The sequence below is a fragment of the Diospyros lotus genome, chromosome 5 (genome assembly GCF_014633365.1).
Source record: "Diospyros lotus cultivar Yz01 chromosome 5, ASM1463336v1, whole genome shotgun sequence".
NCBI lineage: Eukaryota > Viridiplantae > Streptophyta > Magnoliopsida > Ericales > Ebenaceae > Diospyros > Diospyros lotus.
In genome coordinates this window covers 7,250,950-7,265,484 of record NC_068342.1, presented here as the reverse complement: position 1 = coordinate 7,265,484, position 14,535 = coordinate 7,250,950, and the positions used below count along the sequence as shown (strand labels likewise).

The 14,535-nt window shown below is 37.0% G+C and overlaps 1 long non-coding RNA gene across 5 annotated transcripts; it reads right to left on the bottom strand.

The window, feature by feature from the left end:
- Window positions 1-2,354: 2,354 nt before the first annotated feature.
- Window positions 2,355-13,793, bottom strand: LOC127801881 (uncharacterized). 5 transcript variants are annotated; one of them, XR_008023219.1, is made up of 5 exons: window positions 12,375-13,793; window positions 12,064-12,166; window positions 2,991-3,320; window positions 2,696-2,758; window positions 2,355-2,612 (listed from the first exon to the last, which is right to left on the bottom strand). It is a non-coding gene; the product is annotated as an uncharacterized LOC127801881 (long non-coding RNA). The 5 variants fall into 5 exon arrangements; XR_008023220.1 differs by lacking the exon at window positions 12,064-12,166 and adding an exon at window positions 5,331-5,433; XR_008023221.1 differs by lacking the exons at window positions 12,064-12,166; window positions 12,375-13,793 and adding exons at window positions 5,331-5,433; window positions 5,633-6,726.
- Between the last annotated feature and the right edge of the window lie 742 nt (window positions 13,794-14,535).

Sequence of the window (14,535 nt, the reverse complement as noted above, 5' to 3'; positions counted from 1 at the left end):
TGCTTTCATGTTCACCAAATTAATTAAACCTTACACACACACAAATGTCAAATGTCATAACTAGGGCCACACACACACACACACAAATGTCAAATGTCGTAATATGGGCCACCCTCTAGTGTATCGTAATGTTAAATGTCACTCAACAAACTTTCATCTAAATCTTTGTATTATTTTTAGATGTGCGTAACACGGACCATCGTATATAAATAGAATTTTTATGTGTAATAATTTGATTTATAAAAATTATTTTGTTCTAAACCAAAGCACACTCTTATATTTTTTAAATTATAAAATCATTGCAATCATGTATTATAATAATTTATTTAAATAAATTGAATCATCATGTTAGACTTTGTATATATAGAGGGGTTTGGCATGGCGTGGCAAGTAGAATGATGGGAAAGCCACGCTTTCAAATGTCAAATATCAAATGTTGTAATACGGGCCATCCTAGTGTATCGTAATATCAAATGTCAAATGTCATAACATGGGTGATCATCCTCTAGTGTATCGTAATGTCAAATATCACTCAACAAACTTCCATCTAAATCTTCTTATTATTTTTACATGTACACACTACAAAAAAAATTAAAAATCATCGCAAAATATGAAATTTTATTGCAATTTGTAAGCCATCGCAAAATACTCTTTTTGAGGCGATTTTACAAAATCGTCTCAAAATTTAAAAAAATTAAATTTTACAATGATTTTTGAAAAATTGCAATTAAATTTAGAAAATAATTTAATAATTTAAAAATTAAATTAAATTAACATTTGAGGCTATTTTGAAACACTGGTGCGAAATTTTAGAAAATAAATAAATATTCATATTAAAAATATATAAAATTTTGATAACTTATAAAAATAAATTTTTTAAAAAAAAGATGTTAACTCTTCTTTTTATTTTTTAATCAATTAATTTATTTTATTTAATTCAATTAATATATTTTTAATTTATTCCATTATTCTTTTAAAAAAATACATATTTAATTTAATCAATTAATTTATTTTTGAATTTATATTAAAAAATATTTAATATAATTATGAAAAATAGTGATTGGATTAGTATATAATTAATATGCACGGGTATATAACAAGGAGGTTTCGCAGATTAGATGACTTTGTGCGAGTATAGGAGGTCCTTTGTTTGAAATCGGGGAAGGCATTTGGAATAAAATTCCAACATTGCCACATGGCGACCGGACATGCGGGCACAAGGTATGCAGGGCGGCCAGGCGAGCGCGCGTGGGGGAAACAGCTTTAGTAATTTTTAGCAACGATTCTGAAACTACTGCTAAATTTTTTAAAAATCACTACAAAAATATAATTTACGACGATTACTTTAACAGTTGCTTAAAACTAGTGTTAAATGTTCCGCGACAACTGTATCTATAGTAATTTTCAAGTCCCAATTGAAGAAAGAGAAGAACAAGAAGAAGAATGCTCTAGAGCGAGCGAAAAAGAATTTCAGTATAACAGGTCTAGTTATTATTGATCCAGCTTGATAGTGCTAGTTTTTTATATATATTTTTTATAAATATGTTGTTAGTATAATATTGTGTTAGATTATTTTAATTTTTTTTGTGTTTGCTCAAAAGATATTCTAACGTGAATTGTTGACGCTTTTCGTTTATTTTTTTTATTAAAAAAAATCTAGCCAAACATATCCGGTCATCACATTGCTGTCTACCTTCCACATGCAATGGAGGTCTAAGACATCCACCGTCAAAGACATTTAGACATAATAATTTAAGTCAAAACCTATTTTTGTATAGCAACCAACAATACCCATAAGCTTTAATTATTTAATATTTTAGATAAAACAATTCATAGAATACATGCATTACATTAGGGATGCATTCTGATATGACTTGGGAAAGGGTTGCAAGCAGGCTCTTATAGTCCCTCTAGGCTCTAGCATTTAAAAAACAAAAAGATTACTGGATACCTATGCCTTGAATACTCCCTTTTTTTTTTTTTTTTACCTCATATAATAAGAAATGATCTGAATCTTTGACACTCAATCACTTTTTTAATATGAGTACTATCTAGGGTCCGTTCAAGGTATAGGCCATCCCTAAAAGAAGAAGAGCCCAAAAAATGAGCTCTCATCCCCTTTAAAATTTTATTTCATGATAATTTTTTATTTGAGTTCATATTTTATTTATTTTGTTATTTCATTTAGATAAAAATGTCGCCAATTTATAAATTTATGGATTATTTTTTAATGTTGGACAATAAATAATAAGATATAAAACAATAACACAACGAAAAAAAAAAGAAAAGAGACAAGAAATGGTGTTACTTTCTAAACTTGAATACAAAAATTTAATTAGTAATTTTGTATCTCAAAAAATAAGAAAAGTAAATTTTAATAATTTTTAATATTTATTTATATTATTAAATAGCCAACGATATAAATCTTGTCTAGAGTAACAAATATCTATGAGCGGCAGTGGTATTATCTTTTATTGTAGACATATATATATATATATATATGCGGTTGCTACAATTGCAAATGGAAGAACACCAAGCTGCTGCTGCTGAAGTTTCCATGCAATCCAAAGACTGGAATCCTCTTCACTTATGGTGGCCCTTAGCTTGAAGATCTGCATCAGCAAGTTCACAGAGATAAATGTGAAGCTCACTATGAAGCCACAGAGACAGAGACACAGCGATGGTGGGAACTCACCTAGCCCGCATTGTGATGCGCAAATGCGATCGCATGGCGCGGCCGCCGCCGGCTTCACTGGGACTGAATGCAAATAGGATCGAGATTGTTAATATTGTCCTGGAGTTACAACATATATATCGGAGGACAATTGGGACATCAATTAAATTGCAGTCGAGAGTAATTAGAATTAGGTGAATTAGCACCTCTCTCTATATTCTCGTAACTATTATTTGTTTCTCATTCAATTCAATCGTGACTGTAACAAGTGATATTAAGCGGACATAATATATAATTGAACAGAAATTTACACCACCTCGGTGACGGCCGCCGCTACAGTGGGTCTGACAGGAGCTGTAGCAGTCAGAAGCGGAAGCTTTGGCGTTCTCCGAATGCGACAACGAGATTATGAACAAAACCAGAGTTAAGGCGATCATCGTCTTCTTCGTCTGCTCCATCGTCGGCCAGCCACCTGTGTGTGTGTCTCTCTATTTCTCTCTCTTATCTCTATCCTTTAATTTGTGGATTGGTTTTCTGTGCATTTGCTGCTTCGTTTTTATAGACCTCGTTTCTGATGGAACCATCGACATACCGTAAGCGCGTTAACCACCCAAACGCCCGCCGAGTTTGATCCTTTCTGACATATCTACATTAAAATTAAAATTATTGTTAGCTCACCTCCAATGTACAATACAATACTTTTTTATATAGTTTTTATGTATAATATAAAATATTATTTATCTTGTAAAAAGTATTAATTTTTTGAATATTATAAAATACTAGATATTTATATAACATTCGGTTAGGTCCGTCCTTAGTCTAAGATAAACACAACAAGAAATTAATTGATTAATTGAGCCTAAGACTTAGACTCATAATTAAATCAAAAGTGAAAAAAAAAATACAAACCAAAACTAGGGTTACAATATAACTAAGTCTAATCGAGTTTTATTGAGTTCAGACTTAACTTAGCAAATTTGAGCTTAGGCTCAAGCTCGATTCAACCCGAAAACTCAATTTGAACTTGATCTTAGTTAACATGAATCGAGCTTGAGTTTGAGTTAGTCACCAAGCTCGAGCTTGTCAGAGCCTAGAGAGCCCAATGTCACACCCTATGCATGACACTACTAGAGGCAATCGCAATAAGTCAAAAGAGGCATAGACTAGAGACACAAATAGGCTGACATCGAAGAAACGCACATGAGGTTCATGAAAAATTCAAAAAGTTTACAAGACATAGTGGATTTGGCAAGATCTGTGAAACTCCATGGCCATGCATTGAAGAAACTCTCTAGAAAGATAATGAGAATTGCACAAGACTGGGGCCATTCTAGAGAATTTCATGGGATGATTCTAGGGTTTAATCTAGAATCCTCCATTGATATCTAAGATATTTTGTATGTAATGTTGTAGAGAATTCTAGATGGTGATTATAAATCGTTAGATCAAGTCAATCTCCATCGTCCATTCTAAGGAAGTGGTAGTATAAAGAGGGGTTAGGCCTTCATTTGTATCCAACAAAGAATTAAGCACTTGTGCAAGAGCTAAGAGTGTCTAAGAGTGTAAAAGTTAGAAAGCTAGAGTTACGCACTTGTGCAAGAGCAAGTGAGCACTTGGAATCCAAGTGTTGTACATAACGGTCGTTGTAATTGCAGAGAGTTTTAATATAAGAAGTTGTATATTTCTCTTTACGTCCATTTGTCGATTTTCTTTTTCATTCAAGCACTTATGAGTTGTACTTTATTGAACTTAAATTTGAATTGTTTACGAATTAAATTTTAAAATTAAACTCAATCTCAACTCATTTACTTTAATAAGCGAACTTTTAATGAGCTGAACACCGAGTAGCTCGACTCATTTAAATTTACAAGATTGGCCAAAAAAAAAAAATCCAATTACATTAATGATCGACTGCTATTGACACTCCAGCCTCCACTTTCATTGGAGGTCTAACACACAAATTGTAACAGCCCACTTTCTCGAGCGTGTTATACCTTAGGAAAATTGGGTCTTTTTTTTTTTTTTTATCTTTACATTATCCCGAAATTTCCTAAGGCCTATCTAGTGTTTAATTTACACACCAGAGATAAATACGATTTACAAAGCGGAAGCTGAATCGAACCTGCTCATAAAATAATAACTAGACATGATATTCATTACAAAGTTAATTCATAAGCGTCTGACAATACAATGTACATAATTCTTAAACTACTCATATTACAACATAACATGATACATTTACTCATTTCTTGACGTCTCACGTCACTACATATCACCATTCTCGGAATCATCTCTGCAAGTCCCGACTAGAACGTTGAATGTTCCAGGGGCGAACCCAAGTTAGATGATGAACCATCTAAGTAAGGGTACATAATGCTATGTCATGAGTGTATGCAATGTCTTTCATCGTAGGTGTCAACTGCACCCCTCATGCTACCTACCATTTTAGCGGCCACCTCTTTCGAAGCCGGGGTGTATGGGTGCACCCTTGGTAAGGCAGCGGTGCCAGTTCGTACCCCCTACGGCCTCATATACGTGTGATCGATGATATCAACGTGTATTTATGCATTTCATAATCATGTATGCAGTCTACGTGATGGATACATATCAGGGCATGTCAATATGATGAAATCATTATCAAGGAAGTACCACTTACTTTCTAGAGCTTATCGAGCTACTTCGAAATTCGTGCCTTGCCTCGATTTGCGTGCCAACCTCAAAATTTGCACGAGTCTCTTCAACTTCAGCCTCGAAGTATCCTAATCACCATAATTATTTAAATAAACATTAAAACCTATTTTTTTTATAATTACTGGCATTTTCTATAATTTTCTCTCTATTTCTTCCTATTTTTCCTCAACAAATCTAGATTAAATATTTCTAAAAATATTTTCTCGAATCTTTCACTACGAAAATTCATAAAATAATATTCTGGAATTTCTAGGAAATTTTACTTACCTTAACTTAGCATCTCTGACTTCCTCGGTATGTGTGCCTTGATCTCGAAAAGCGTGCCTGAGCCGTTTTCTCGCCAAAATCTTTAGGATGTTATCGAAATATAATTTCCTATCTTTTGAGATTTTTCTGGGATTTTTCTTTTTTTTTTCGATATTTTTCCCATTTTCTTTTCTTTTTCTTCCTTTTCTTTCTTTTTCTTTTTCTCTTTTCCTTTTTTTCTCTTATTTCTTCCTTCCTTCTTCTTCAACCTCTCGCTCCCCTGCTCCCGCGCACTGCTCCCTCTTCTATATATTTTTTTCTCCTTTCTTCTTCTTCTTCTTCTTCTTCTTCTTCCTTCTCTTCTTCTTCTTCCTCTTCTTCTTCTTCTTCTTCTTCTTCCTCCATTCCCTGGTTCTTTTCCTTCCGCCATGGGCGCACGGCCAGCTTCAGCCAGCCGCCGAACTGCCTTGCTGCCGGCCTATCACCGCCCTCGCCGGCTCCCGTTGGCCTCATTGACATTGCTGAAAGCTGCTCGCGCAGCATGCCGGCGCCGCGCCCAGTCGCTGCTCGCGGCTCTACTCACTGCGCGTCGGCCATGGCTGCGCTGAGCTTGCTGCCATGGCCGTTCGCTGCTGCAACGGTCACTTTTGTTGCTTCCTTGCACCGCCGCAAGCCGCCCGGACCTTGCCGCCATCCTCCGTTGCGCCTTCCCGCTGCTGCTTCTCCTTCCTTGACCACCATGGCCGAGCATCGAAGCTTTGCTTCTCGGCCATGGCTGCTGGAAATGGCCATTCCTCGGCCACTTACTCTCTCACCCGATCTCTCTCTCTCTCTCTCTCTCGCAAGCTCGAGCTCGAGCTTCCTATGCCTTTCCCTCAGCCGAATGCATCCCTTCTCTTCTTCCTTCCCTCCCGATCTCTCTCTTCCTACCTCTTGGATCCCTGCTTCCATTCGGCCAAGATTACTGCCCATTTATAGGCAAATGTGGCTTGGGCATTACTCAACTTGGCGTGCAAGATCTTCTAAACTTTTGCAGAGGTGAGCTTCGATTGCAGACGCGTGGCTGATTTGCGCAAATCGCGGATGCAAATGGCTGATTTACAAGGCATGGGTGGATTTGCAGGGAGCCTGCTACGCATATGCATATATGTACATAATTATATACTATTTTAATGTATAAAAATTGCATAATTAATTTACAAAATTATATATTAAACTTCAAATTTTATCCCTATTACACTAATACAATTCCCTAATTGCAACTACGGCCTTAAATCCCAATTTAATTTGCATTACAATACCGAAAACTCTAAATTAATAATTCAAAACTTAGTCAAAAAGGACGATTCGCCCCAGTGTCCTTACCGGGCTGTTGTTTCCTCCTGAAACCACTGAAGGGTTGTTCGTTACGCAAAACCAAGGCCCCCCTAAGGTTTCGTTGATTTTTCGGGAGCCTCCTACGATGATTCGGTTTTACAGTCTAAATAGCAGCTGTATTTTATCTGTACCGAAAATTATTCCTGATCCGATTTCTTTCGACTCCATAAATCCTAACTCGATATGCTCATCGAGACTATATACTTTTCCTTAGACAATTTCACTCCAAGACATTCCTTGCAGTTGATTTGGTACCTGAAATTGTTATCAAAATTACGTGGCATCCTCATACGAACATGGGGTATTACATTCTCCCCTCCTTACAAAAATTTCGTCCTCGAAATTTGCCACATATTCTAAATCTCAAAATTTCATCATTGAAATCAACACTTGACTGATCAAATAACTAGAGAAAATCTTACTCGAAACTTGTGAATGCCAATGCACATATCAAAATCTAAACCCTTGTGCTAACCATGCTCATCAACCAGTACACTCGGCAACCACGCATACCTTTCGAATTTCATTTTCCAAAAATCATAATCACATAACTCGGTCCTTGGGCCAAGAATCTCCGCTCGAGCTCCTATCTAAGTCGGTACTCACATCATCATAATGAGCCTACAACTCTCATATCATCAATTTTCAATCTACTTTTCACTAAGTCATCCATTCGTTATCACGACACTTTCCTAATTACCGATTTTTCATGACATTAATTCTCTTATACTAATCAATTATGCTTTGATAGTCTCCCAACCTTAGTATAAAAGTCCCTGATCTCGATACATCTTAATTTTTATCCACTGATCCTTCAAGAATTTATTTATTTATTTATTTATTTTTTTATTTTTTTTTGTTATCAAACGTTTTCATGAACCCTTGGATCCAAAAACATCACAGTTATACATTATCACCTATTCTTGAAACTAGTTATGCCTTAGTTTAGGTCATATCAAACCTAATCATTGCTTGATCCTTATACGAAATTTCTTATAACTGTTATTTTCTCATTCTCGTAGGAATTCATTACCTGATATAACCTCAAGTTTCTGACAATTGACTACAATCATCTTCTAATCATGTAATGTAACTTCAAGAAATCTTTGTTAATAGATTCTATCTATCTCCAAAACTTTGATCAAAATTTAACGTTGTCTTTTAAGTCTAGCAATACTAATATCCTTGCATGCTTGTTCCTTGTTACTTGGTCGCCAAACTTATACCCATTTATCCATATACCCATAACTTAAATAACTCCTCGAATTTTTCGAAGTGATCCTCAAATAACATTTTATATCATCAAATCAATCATTTAATCCTCAAATTACTCTTTTTATATCAACTAACTTTAATCATGCTCGATCCTTTTTCGGAACTACATACTCAAGTTACCGACCTTTGCTTGAACCAACCTCTACTCAAAACATTTGGCTCATCTCTCGAAATCTACTGGGTTATCTGACTTTTTGGAACTATCAATCCTCGACCTTGACTTCACAGAGCCTCGTGCTCTCATCGTTTCTTTCTCGATTGGCTCATGACCTAGCAAGCAAGTTTGACCTATCGCGACGTTCCCTAACATTATCCTCAATGTTTCTCATGCGTCTTCCCTATCTGAGGAGTACACCAATATATCCTCGATAAACACAATCACTAAAGCGTCTTTAATGCAGACTGTACTTGGTCAAATCATCTAATCATGACTCTATTGCCGATTTTCGAAATGCCTCATTCCTCAACCGCACATCAATCGTAATTATCCTAGCCTCTTGCAATTGTTTATAATTTATCAAATTTGAGGTAAAGATATCGACTCTTAATTATCACTTCATTGATAATTTACGTCCTCAATCAAGCTACTTATAACTAAGCGTCTAATAACCTCAAGCTATTTATTGGCAATTTCATCATTAAGAAATAATTCTATTAAATCTTCCGAGAAATCTTCCGAGAATATCTCATGGTATTTTTTGTTTTTTTTCTTATGACTTTTCACTAACAGTAAGTGCTTGTACAATAAATTAATAGGCTCCTTGTAATCATAACTTGCTAACATCACTTTAATGATTATCTAGTTATACATCCCCCAATTTGCCTACCAGGCTACTTAAACTAACCATTTAGTCATACGAGGGTTTTATTTTTCCAAAATTGAAAATCTCAGGTTTCTAATCGATCTAGGTCTGCAACTTTTCCTACTGTGACCCATTATCCTGGTACATTTGCCATCACTTGATTCTCTCAACCACATCTCAGTTTTTCACAATCTTCGAGACGACAATCCATAACTATATTGTCAGCTAGAGCAAGTGGGTACTTATGTTATCCACGGTACTTCAATCTTCGCTGGATTTTTTTTTTTTTTTTTTACTCATTGACATCATTTTAATCATCGCCCAACTACACATCTTCGATTTGCCCACCAGGGCTATCTTAGACTAATCGTCTATCCTAACAAGACCTTTATTTTTCAATAATCAAAAATTCTAGATTTCCAATAAATTTTGATCTATTAAGAACGCGACATTTCATATGGTAATCTGACACCCTGGCACATTTGCCATTACTTGTCTCTCTCAAGCATGCCAAAACTCTCAAAGACATCTATTCGTAACCATCCCGCTAACTGGAGTGGGTAAGTACCTATGTCTCCCATGGTACTCCAATCCCTTAGGAAATTCCTTGCAAATCTAAAATCGATTCATCTTTGAAGATCTCTATTTAGATCACGTTACCTGGTTCCAATTAAAAACAACTGAATCTTAAACTTGCAAGAACTCTTTACCGAATGATACTTTAAAGCTCAAATAACGATTTAGGTCCACATACTGATGCACAAGGCATAACTTATTCGCGAATCTTCTTTTACAGACTTTCGAATCCTTAAGCCCACTCGGCACACCAAACCGTAATCACAACCTCTATTGACTAGGTCTCCTTATCATTCCTTTAGGGTTGATATGACCTATTAAGAAACTCTTTCATTTTTTTTTTTTTTTTTTTTTTTTTTGATACCTGAACTCTACTCGAACCAATGTTGCTATCTCACTATTTATCGCCAAGGTCTTGAACTGGTCATAGTCTCGTTTACTGAGAATTTCATTGACTCTCACATTTCGATCTTTAGATCCAGCTGACTACCGGCACACGACCATTCATGACCCTATTGTCATACTAGATACCGAGGTATTCTACGTCTTGAGCTTCGCACCGTTCTTTGTGTCACTTACTCCCAAGATGACTGCGAACCCCGATACAATTCTTTAAATATGACACTCGATTTTATTTCGGGTTGACTCCCTAGGTTTCTGACCTCGATTAATCATAGCTAGTGGCACACATTGCATCCTAGGCCATTGGGACTTAGACTCCATACAAGGTACAGACCCTACTGGGCTGTCCTAGATTTTCATCATCTGATCGTCTCCCAGGCAGTCTGACATGATGCTTCGATCGACGGGCTTCCCGTACCTTATCGCAAGCCATTCCTCAACCATCTGCATGTGGGTCCCTAGATCTAGATCTGTCACTACGAACACCGAACCAGTAGTGTCGTTACGCTTGCTAGAGTTCCTTATCCCCTTTCTGCGAGTCACATCGGTTGCACTACAATCACTGATTAATTGTCACAACTCATACGCCATCATTTGACCATCTTTGGCCTCTTGCTTGACCTAATCCGTTGGATCCCTGATCTTTACATCTCATTACCAAGACACTAAATGACCCTCGAAAAATATTTATCATTTGATCCTAACTCTTTAGCTAGGCCATGTCACATTAGACTAATCATCCATGATTCGATAACCACAGTTATCCTATCATTTCTTGTAATGATTTTGACTGATGACCTCAAATCAATAGTCTCTAAATCTCTCAGATCCATAATCATGATTACCGAGTCAACCTTATACCCGAATCATATTATCGGCTTCTAACTTCAATAGCTAGATCATTGTATTAGCTTTCCACGAGGCTTTTACATTTCACCGAGAATAGGAATAATGTTTATACGTGAATAGTACACCAGGTAAGTTCCCAGGAAAGAGAGGTGGGTCACAAATGGACACACCAAGTCTTTCCTTAGCCAGAACTTGCCTAGACATGCACTTCCACTACTCAACACTGAAATCCAGTAACCTCTAAGCCTTCAACCGACAATCCCTGAATCTCCTAAATAGGGATTTCGTCTTACGAACCCTTGTCTCTTTTCCCTAAGCCTTCACTTGGGGTTCCTACTAACTGCTTCCATCAATACCGGATACCCTTAAGTCCTCAAATTGATATTTCCTAATCTTCAAATAGGATTTAACTCCGATATCAACTATATTCGAGTCACTTAGGGCTTCCAATACTCTTAAGCTCTGATACCAACTGTAACAGCCCACTTTCTCGGGCGTGTTATACCTTAGGAAAATTGGGTCTTTTTTTTTTTTTTTTTTATCTTTACATTATCCCGAAATTTCCTAAGGCCTATCTAGTGTTTAATTTACACACCAGAGATAAATATGATTTACAAAGCGGAAGCTGAATCGAACCTGGTCATAAGATAATAACTAGACATGATATTCATTACAAAGTTAATTCATAAGCGTCTGACAATACAATGTACATAATTCTTAAACTACTCATATTACAACATAACATGATACATTTACTCACTTCTTGACGTCTCACGTCACTACATATCACCATTCTCGGAATCATCTCTGCAAGTCCCGACTGGAACGTTGAATGTTCCAGGGGCGAACCCAAGTTAGATGATGAACCATCTAAGTAAGGGTACATAATGCTATGTCATGAGTGTATGCAATGTCTTTCATCGTAGGTGTCAACTGCACCCCTCATGCTACCTACCATTTTAGCGGCCACCTCTTTCGAAACCGGGGTGTATGGGTGCACCCTTGGTAAGGCAGTGGTGCCAGTTCGTACCCCCTACGGCCTCATATACGTGTGATCGATGATATCAACGTGTATTTATGCATTTCATAATCATGTATGCAGTCTACGTGATGGATACATATCAGGGCATGTCAATATGATGAAATCATTATCAAGGAAGTACCACTTACTTTCTAGAGCTTATCGAGCTACTTCGAAATTCGTGCCTTGCCTCGATTTGCGTGCCAACCTCAAAATTTGCACGAGTCTCTTCAACTTCAGCCTCGAAGTATCCTAATCACCATAATTATTTAAATAAACATTAAAACCTATTTTTTTTATAATTACTGGCATTTTCTATAATTTTCTCTCTATTTCTTCCTATTTTTCCTCAACAAATCTAGATTAAATATTTCTAAAAATATTTTCTCGAATCTTTCACTGCGAAAATTCATAAAATAATATTCTGGAATTTCTGGAATTTCTAGGAAATTTTACTTACCTTAACTTAGCATCTCTGACTTCCTCGGTATGTGTGTCTTGATCTCGAAAAGCGTGCCTGAGCCGTTTTCTCGCCAAAATCTTTAGGATGTTATCGAAATATAATTTCCTATCTTTTGAGATTTTTCTGGGATTTTTCTTTTTTTTTTTCGACATTTTTCCCATTTTCTTTTCTTTTTCTTCCTTTTCTTTCTTTTTCTTTTTCTTTTCTTTTTCTCTTTTCCTTTTTTTCTTTTATTTCTTCCTTCCTTCTTCTTCAACCTCTCGCTCCCCTGCTCCCGCGCACTGCTCCCTCTTCTATATATTTTTTTCTCCTTTCTTCTTCTTCTTCTTCTTCTTCTTCCTTCTCTTCTTCTTCTTCTTCCTCTTCTTCTTCTTCTTCTTCTTCTTCCTCCCTTCCCTGGTTCTTTTCCTTCCGCCATGGGCGCACGGCCAGCTTCAGCCAGCCGCCGAACTGCCTTGCTGCCGGCCTATCACCGCCCTCGCCGGCTCCCGTTGGCCTCATTGACATTGCTGAAAGCTGCTCGCGCAGCATGCCGGCGCCGCGCCCAGTCGCTGCTCGCGGCTCTGCTCACTGCGCGTCGGCCATGGCTGCGCTGAGCTTGCTACCATGGCCGTTCGCTGCTGCAACGGTCACTTCTGTTGCTTCCTTGCACCGCCGCAAGCCGCCCGGACCTTGCCGCCATCCTCCGTTGCGCCTTCCCGCTGCTGCTTCTCCTTCCTTGACCACCATGGCCGAGCATCGAAGCTTTGCTTCTCGGCCATGGCTGCTGGAAATGGCCATTCCTCGGCCACTTACTCTCTCACCCGATCTCTCTCTCTCTCTCTCTCTCTCTCTCTCGCAAGCTCGAGCTCGAGCTTCCTATGCCTTTCCCTCGGCCGAATGCATCCCTTCTCTTCTTCCTTCCCTCCCGATCTCTCTCTTCCTACCTCTTGGATCCCTGCTTCCATTCGGCCAAGATTACTGCCCATTTATAGGCAAATGTGGCTTGGGCATTACTCAACTTGGCGTGCAAGATCTTCTAAACTTTTGCAGAGGTGAGCTTCGATTGCAGACGCGTGGCTGATTTGCGCAAATCGCGGATGCAAATGGCTGATTTACAAGGCATGGGTGGATTTGCAGGGAGCCTGCTACGCATATGCATATATGTACATAATTATATACTATTTTAATGTATAAAAATTGCATAATTAATTTACAAAATTATATATTAAACTTCAAATTTTATCCCTATTACACTAATACAATTCCCTAATTGCAACTACGGCCTTAAATCCCAATTTAATTTGCATTACAATACCGAAAACTCAAAATTAATAATTCAAAACTTAGTCAAAAAGGACGATTCGCCCCAGTGTCCTTACCGGGCTGTTGTTTCCTCCTGAAACCACTGAAGGGTTGTTCGTTACGCAAAACCAAGGCCCCCCTAAGATTTCGTTGATTTTTCGGGAGCCTCCTACGATGATTCGGTTTTACAGTCTAAATAGCAGCTGTATTTTATCTGTACCGAAAATTATTCCTGATCCGATTTCTTTCGACTCCATAAATCCTAACTCGATATGCTCATCGAGACTATATACTTTTCCTTAGACAATTTCACTCCGAGACATTCCTTGCAGTTGATTTGGTACCTGAAATTGTTATCAAAATTACGTGGCATCCTCATACGAACATGGGGTATTACACAAATTATAAAAAAAAAAGTAGAAATGTTATTTAGTTGCTTAACTTTTTTAATGTAAAAATAGAGAAACCTCGCCATACAACTTTGGTTCGAAGCATCCCTTCCTTATAAAGCACGAATCTAGCCGTAACTCCTTATAAACCACGAATTTAGTTGGGTCACACATACATTGATAGAACAAATAATAGAACAAAGTGATATAAAATATCACCTCAAGTGTTTAATTTAAATTTGAGTATACAAGTAATATTTTTAAAAAATATATATATTTATACATAATTAAAATCAATACCATATCATTTTTCTTAGACATCTAAACTTCAAAACACTCCATGCAGTCGATTCGGTATTGATCAAGCCAATTTTTCGATATTCTAAATTTGCTTAAATTATGTGGCAACTTCAAGAAAATATGGGTTCTTACAATTAATATTTATTCTTAATCAACTAATGATACAAGTATAGAGACTTGTCTTT